This window comes from Nicotiana sylvestris, chromosome 2 (assembly GCF_000393655.2).
Source record: "Nicotiana sylvestris chromosome 2, ASM39365v2, whole genome shotgun sequence".
In the NCBI taxonomy this organism is placed as follows: Eukaryota; Viridiplantae; Streptophyta; class Magnoliopsida; order Solanales; family Solanaceae; genus Nicotiana; species Nicotiana sylvestris.
The window spans coordinates 48,218,078-48,226,790 of record NC_091058.1 but is presented as its reverse complement, the minus strand read 5'-3'; positions in this window follow the sequence as shown (position 1 = coordinate 48,226,790).

Sequence of the window (8,713 nt, the reverse complement as noted above, 5' to 3'; positions counted from 1 at the left end):
TTGTTGTCAACTGATGTGGTATTTTCAGATACTACATCATTCTTATATGCACCTCCCATTTCTACAAGTCAGGGGGAGGAAGATGAGTGGCTAGTATATCAGGTTACTAGTACTTTGATAGAACAACAAGATGATGTTCCTCCATCTCCTAGTTCTATCGAGCACCAATCCGCTGTTGATACCTAATTTTTCCTATATTTTTATATGCATAAATGCCTTCAAAATAGCATATATATGCATAAATAAGCATGCACAAGGTTTTTATAATTTTTTTCATAATTTTAAGGATTTAAATTGATTTATTTCCTCCCGTTTTATTTATAAAATCTCCAATAATTATCTCTCAAATTATTGTTGGGATGATTTAGTCATTTGGTTTCTATAATTATGCTAAAATATGGATAAAATATTTTTATGCATTTTTATAATTGCATTTGGTAAACTAAATTGCATATAATTGCAATATTAGCTCATTTAATGTATAATTACATTTATATACATAAAATCGACCTTCTACATTTTTAAAATATTATATATATATATATATATATATATATATATATATATATATATATATATATATATATATATATATATTAAATCATTTTAGTATACAAAATTATTTTCCAGAAATTAGTTGTTATTTATTATAAATTATATAGGGGAAATTTGGCTATTTAAAATATAGCTAGATTTACATTTCAATTGTAGCCTAAATTAAACCCAACTCCAGCCCAATTTCAGATTAAAAACACACGACCCAAACCCGTCTACCCCCCTAACCGACCCAAGATGTCACGACCCAAAATCCACTAAGGGTCGTGATGGCGCTGGACACCGCAGTAGGCAAGCCAACCAAAATACTGAATTAAATTCTCGTTTTAAATATTTCCGAAATCACTTCTTTTACGTTTAAACAATACACAGTAAATTCCTCTGAATAAATAATGAAACATTTAACAACTTTTAAAATTTCTGAATAAACCCATAGATATCCAGAACTCAGTGTCACAAGTGCATGAGCAGTTTCTAAGAAATAATGTAACACAACAACCGTCCAAAATACAATATTGGACATAAAATAAATACAGTAATCCGAAAGAGACTTGTTGGCTGCGGGTCATCTCGGGAAATGCAGCTCACCTAAGTCTCCGTATCAACCATGCTACTACACCCACTAGGCCACTAGAGATGCATGTGCAACAAAAATGCCCAGAAGTGTAGTATGAGTACGAAAACAACATGTACCCAATGAGTAACCCGTCTTATCTCGAAGAGGTAGAGACGAGTGGTCGACTTCGACACTTACTAGTGGTCTGATAATGTTATATCAATAATATATTAAATTGCGGATTTTTATAAACATGATTTTAATTCATTAGAATTAAGCAAGTAAACAATTCTTTCTTTTATAGGAAATTTCCAAATTCCTTGTCATCATTTACACATATATTCTCAAGCCGGGAAGAGGCATTAACAACTTCAATAAGTTTCAAGGAAAGCAATACAAACATGCGTGATCGAGGCCAACCCTGCTCTACTATTGAGTAGCGAGAGAGGGTCGAAGTAGCTTTTAGCCGATTAAGGTCGGGATCGATTTTCACAGGGAGCTAGAAGTTGGAGTTGATTTTCTATCTAATTGAGAGTTGTGTATGTGTTCCAAATTACACTTCTAAATATTTTTTTGGGTTTTTGTTTTACTTCTAATTTTATCAAACTACAATGCTAAATTAAACTAGAAGAAGCTAAGAGTAAACTATTGCGAGTTGTTCAAATGGTTAAAAGGCACTAGGGTAGTGACTTTCGCCTAGGTGGTCAATTGACGGGTACTTGAGTCTAAGGCATGATTGACATATTTGGGGAGTATGATATAACCGTTGCAGGATTTTACCCACTCTACACCTCTCGGTGGTTCGAGTGATTTTGCGCGAATTGACTTTCTCAAAACCAATTAGGTATGAAAATTTACACAAGCAATCAAGGTTCAAGTTGGGTATTACTATCTTTAGGTTTAATCCTATAATTGGGGCTATCAATCTCTTGAGTACGCTCCAATTCCTTGTTGGACCAATTTCAGAGACTTAGGCACTCTTTCTCAAGAAGAGCCAAAGTCAACTAAACACAAACTAGTATTTGCAACCATTAATTCAGTAATTAAACATGAAATTAGTCCAAATATCAAACACCCATAGACAATCAAGCATCAAAATACAAGACTCATCAATTATCTACACTAGGGTTGAGCCACAACCCTAGCTTATGGGTTTAGCTACTCATAATTGAAGAAGAAAACAAAGAAATAGATGAAGAAAAACTCATATTAATTAATTGCTAAGATAAACTAGAAGATTCAATATTGAAATTAAGCTAAAATTGCTCAAATCAGCTAAAACTATCAAAGTCACGAGCGCAACTCAGTACAAAATCTATCTGATAACCTAAAAATGGGAAAAGAAGCTATTTATACTAAGCTGAAAAATCTGGACAAAAATACCCCTGCAGGGCTAGTGCGGACCGCACAAAATCACGTGCGGCCGCACTAGGGCTCTGAACTTGAAAATCCAACTCTCTGAACTTGGGCAATGCATACCGCATAGAATCGAGTGCATCCGTAGTGGCTTCTAGTGCGGTCCGCATGAAATGGAGCGCTGACCGCATTGGCTTCAATCTCAAAACTGGCACTTCTCTGATCCTTGGTTTTGCGGACCGCACTAAATCGAGTGCGGCCGCAGTGACTCCAATGCGGACCGCATTAAATCTCATGCGGCCGCATTGCCTGTTGGCCCAGAAATCCACCTCTCTGAACCTCACTTGTGCGGACCGCACAGAATGGTGTGTGGCCGCATTGGGCCTGCTTTGCCTGAGCTTGTCTTGTCTTGGTACTTGTGCAAGTTTCACTCCTTTTTGAGCTGATCTTTGACATCTTGTCACTTTGTTGATCAAACTTGCAATCAAGCATAACTTGTGAGCCTTTTGGGACTATTTTGTACAAATTTCTAATCAAAACATAAGCAAGAAGGAGTATAAAATGTATCAAAATCCCTAGTTATCAACTCCCCCAAACTTAAGCTTTTGCTTTTCCTCAAACAAACAAAATAAGACCCACCCCTTAAGGAAAATTCCAAGAAAATTCAGTTGTCCTAAAGTGCCCTCATCTAGCATCAATTGGGACTAACAATTGCCCTAAATATAAATGAATCATTAACAACATTTACTCTTTGAAACACCATGGATTAAGTGCGACACACGAGCATCAAGAGTTGACTCAACACATCAAAGAACTCTTTCTATTACTTTGGTCATTGTGGAACCCAAACTCACACATCCTCAACTCTCCCTAAGCAAACCTCGCCTTTAGAATAGTGGCACTCAGAACAAGGTTAATGGAAAATCACTCATCTCTCTCAAGGAAAAGTCACAAGTCTGGCTCTAAGTACCATATGCTTGCCCCTTATGTGAGTTACCACTAATGTAAGTTTCATTCAACTCAAGATGATATAGGGCTTTTTTTGGAGACTTAGTGAAAGCTTTTGGTTTAGGGTAGGTAATGTTTGGTCTAAGTAGGTTCCATCTTCCCTTAAGCACTTCTTTTGTTTCATTTTGGCTCAAATTCATTTGACTTTTTGAGTCTTTTCACTTCTTTCTAAGGGGTTAGAGAGACACACTGTCACTCTTTCTTATATATTTCAAATCTTTTCTCCTTTCTCAACTTTCCACACCTTGCATTCTTTGCTTTTCTTGAATCCTCTTTTATTCAATTCTACTTTGAGCATTCGTTTTGTCTTTTTGATTTTCTTTCTTTTTCATTGCCTTTCCTTTTCTTTATTTTGTACCTTTTTACCACTTTGTTTCCATCCTCATCTCTCCCCCCAAACTTATACTTTTGTCATGTGCTACAGGAAAGATCGGGTGCAAAAGGAGGGTATCTTTTAGAACGGGTAAAAGTTTGTATCATGGTTCTTTGAAGGAAAAAGGTTTAAGACTCAAAAAGGTTGACTAAGGATCTTATCATTGGTAGGTTATGGAAGTGTTCAAGCTATTATTTGGACCAAGGAGATCCTATAATCATGGCTCAAGTCAAAATTCACTTAGGATTTCGCTTCAACAAACATTCAGGGCAAGTTCTAGACCAATGGCTCGGGACTTGGACTTGCAATGCAATTTCTCACCACACAAGCTATGGAATTGCTAAAGACACAAAGTCGGGGGCCGACAACGACCTTAGATAAGATTTGAGCGCACAATGGTCCCGAAAAACCATTTGATGATTGTTGGTCAACACAAGAGTCTCAAGGTCACGACTTTCACTATCCTAAACACAACAATTTGATTTTGACCATGAGATCAAAGGCAAATGTGCTAGGCCCAAGTGAAGCTTTGCTTGAGGCACCCTTAACCACTAACTACTAAAAGCGAAAAGAAAGACAAACTCAAACCCTTAAGAAGGTTGTCATGCCATCCATCATTGGGAAGAGCCACCCGGTTCACACAAACTCCACCATTGAAAAGAACCGTGGTATTAAGAAAACCAAAGGATTATTGTAGACGTTCAAAACAAAAAAGCTACGAACATAAATAAAGAGCTACGAAAAGGAAAAATGTGGAAAGTAAAATGAATATATACAAGAGGGGATTTAATCGAATATACAATAGATGGGATGAATATGTACAATGTAACATAACTTTATATACAGACCCAAAGTAAAATAAAAGTACGAGAAATGTAATGAAATGTTAAAATTATATACAAACCAAAGATGAAAAATAAAGAAAGCAGAAAAACTGTCAAATATATACAATAATCCAAATTCATAAAAGTAGGGCATACCCCCTCAAATGAAAGCTGGCATTGTCCCCAATGCCAACTAAACCAAATAAGCACCAAAAAGAAAAGGGAAAGGGATATAGAGACTCTATATGGCCCGTCTGTCTGCATGGGCTCCTGAGTGGTCCCTAGGTCCTCAATATGCTCGGGAACCTCAGACTGGTTCCCTATGGCCTGTTGTTCTGCTGCTGGGACCTGGGCTTGGACAAGCTCCTGGGGTGCATCCTGTGGTTGATTGGAGGAGGTCTCCGGTGGGTCTGCCAACTAGATGACTGCATCGTCTGCTCGGGGAATCATTTTCTTCCTCTTGGGAGGCCTCTGGGACTGATCTAGCTGGGAATGAGCTGTTATCACAAGGTCCTATAGCAATAAGTCCAAAGGCAGATGATCTGCCTTCATCCTGTCAACCTCAATCCTCAGCTCCTTTACGGACTCCTTGGAAGCCTGCGTCTTTCTCATCTTCTTGGCCTCCTTCACAAGCTCCTTGAGAGCTCTCCCATGAGACTCCACAGTGTCTGTAAGAACCTTCTATGTGTCAAGGATTTTCTTCTGGTTTTCCAGAATATCCTTGAGGGCATCCGCAATAAACTGTCGGACCTGTAGAGGCGGAGGTGCCGGCTGAGCTTCCACTGTAGTAGTGAGGATAGACAACTTGGATGAAGTTGTCTACATCCAGTTGTTGATGGTGAGAAGGGCCTAGCTCAGTCGGTGTGCAGCCACTGGGTAGGCTTGGGAAGAGGGTATCTCGGGATCTGCTGAAGTGGATGGACCATGAGGAATGTCTACGGAGGTGGAGGCAGGCTGAGTAGGAGCTACTACCAGAACTGGCTCTTCAGACTGGCCAGTTGGAGCAGTAGTTGTTCCCTTGAAGTTCTTACTCTTTGGGTTTTCATCACCCTGCATACTGTACCATGAGAACGGGGCCTTCGCTTTTACCTTTATATCAAATGACCTTTTTTCAACTTTGAGGTCCCTAAAGTACATGGTCAAGAAGCTGGGGAAGGGGTAGTTTCTGTCACCCTCACTGACTACCTGCATAATTACCCAAGACATTACCTTCCCGACATTAATCGGGTACCCCTCCATGATCGATGCCACCAAAACTACCCGATAAAGAGGGAGTGAGTTGTCATGAGTAGTGGGGTCCAATCTGCTGCACACAAATGTTTCCCACCCCTTGGCTTCAAAATTCAGACTTCTTCTCAAAATTTTCATTCCCACATTTAGCCAATCGGGGGTGGTACCTGGGATTGCCAGATACTGTGCCAACCAGGGACGGGCCTCCTCGCCCAATTCCATCTTCGCCATATGCAGTGCCTCATCCTCCTCATCAAAGCCGAGGTAATCATTTATTGTTTTTCCATCAAAAAGCACCTTCAGATTTCGCACCTTGGTCACTTTTGTGCCATTTTTCATGTGGGCAACATTGGTATAGAATTCCTTGACCAAGTACTTGTTTGCATCTTCATAGTTGTTTAAGAAATACTCCCAGCCTACTATCTCTCTAAACTGCCTTCTCACATTGGGGTTGTGAGGTAATAAGTCTCTATCAACAAAGCTCCTCTCCGGGATCAACTTCCTCACCGGCCACCATTCCCTAAATTTGTGATAAGCTATCTCGCTCACAAACTGGTCTTGCCATACCTCCGGGTTTCTAGTTCGTTCTACCCCGCCAACCTGGGGCTCACCCCCTTCTCCTACTACCTCTTCTTCTCCTACTGTACCCTCTTCAGATAATGAAGCTGTGGGAGAGGTTGAGTATTCATCCCCACTGCCTTCAGCTGAGCCCTCAGACGACCCAGAAGATACATTTACTGACACTTGGGCAGCAGGGAAAGGTGGAGGAGTGTCTCTTATCCTGTTCCTCTCCGGCCAATATTCTGGCACAGAGTCTAAAGATATCTCCCGGTAGGGCTCATACTCACTCTCAGACATGTCAATGGCCCTATCAGCAGCTTTAATCAAATTCCTCATGTTTTTAATGTTTTGCCAGGCTTGAGGAGTCAGTCTTATAATTTTCTGTTTCCCTCCCCGGGAGGATTCACCTCGACCAGCTTGTTTAGAAACCTTGCCTCTTTGTTTTACCATTGTCTGCAAAAAAACATCCATTAGCCTTGTTAATATCAGTAGAAGTAATTAAGATCAGAGTTGCAGAAAAAGAAAGGTTGCAGACAGTTGCAGATACTACACAATACGGACCGCACAAAATGGAGTGCGGCCGCACAGAGGTCACAGCGGACCACACAAAATGGCAATGCGGTCCGCACAGAGGTGGGGTTCAGACTACCAACTCTCTGTATCCAGGCAATACGGATTGCACAAAATGTAGTGCGGCCGCATAGGGACCAATGCGGACCACACAAAATGTAGTGCGGTCGCAGTCCCCAAAGATCAGATTACAAACACTCATCAATGCGGTCCGCACAAAATTCCATTGCGAACTGCACTAAGGCACCACGTACTGCACAGAATCGACCGCGGTCCGCGCTGAGTGCCTAGAAGCAACACTAACTTAGGGTTCAATGTATTTTGATTTTAAGTCCAATTTTACACCTAAGAAACATTCCTATGTGTTTGCCCAATGTTTCTAACTACCTAATTCTACTTTAATGAAGAAATTAACTAACCTAATTTTACCATATCAAAAGAAGTACGGGACGAACAAAAAGTAAGCAATAAAAACAAAAATTAAGAGAAATTAACAAAATTAAACAATTAAAAAGAAGTTAATGGTACCAGATGTGAGATGAACTGAAGGTAAACGAGTCCAAACAGTTAATTACGAGCAAAAGGAAAGATGAACAGTGCTTCTATGAGTTCTGAGAGCAAAGGGCCAAAAAGTGTGAAAGGGGGACCTTAGGCCCTATTTATAGAAAAAGGACCTGGGGCCCAGCTTACCAACCCAATACGGACCGCACAAAATGTACTGCGATCCGCACCACACAACATTTTTTCAAGTTTGAGAAGGCACCCCACTGCGGTCCGCACAAAATGCCATGCGGCCACAGTGGTCCACCGCGGTCCGCACAAAATGTAATGCAGCCGCAGTGGCAAACGTTAGAGAGCTGGACTTTTCGTCCTTCATCAGTGCGGTCCGCACTAAATGTAGTGCGTCCGCATTGAAAACTTCAGAGACCTGAACACTTTTTCCACTATGTCCTGCACTGCATCAACACAATCCTGTAGCATCTCACAACCATTTAGTCCAAAAATAAATCCTATACTACAATGAAAATCTAGTAAAAGCAAGAAGAAAAACACACGGTTTGCCTCCCAAGAAGCGCCTGATTTAACGTCGCGGCACGATGCAGGTTACCATCAAATCATTTGAGATGAAGAAGTGCCACCACGTGGTTGTCGTGAATTTTTTCCAAGTAGTGCTTGACCCTATGCCCATTCAATCTGAAAACTTCCCCATTTTTGTTATTTAAATCAAGTTCACCAAACGGGGTCACACACACCACTTCAAAAGGTCCACTCCATTTTGACTTAAGTTTTCCCGGAAACAGATGTAACTGAGAGTTGAACAAGAGAACCAATCACCTACTTTGAACTCCTTGCTACAAGCATATTTATCATGAAGGTACTTCATCTTGTCCTTGTACAAGGACGAACTGGAGTAGGCATGGAATTTGAATTCATCAAGTTCATTGAGCTGCTCCACACGAAGATTGGCTGCAATATCCCATTCAAGATTTAGCTTCCTCAAAGCCTACATGGCCTTGTGCTCTAACTCAACCGGTAGATGACAAGATTTACCAAACACCAACCGATACGGAGACATACCAATCGGAGTCTTGTAAGCAATCATATAAGCTCATAGAGTGTCATCCAACTTCTTTGACCAATCAGTCCTATTAGCATTGACCGTCTTTGACAATATACTTT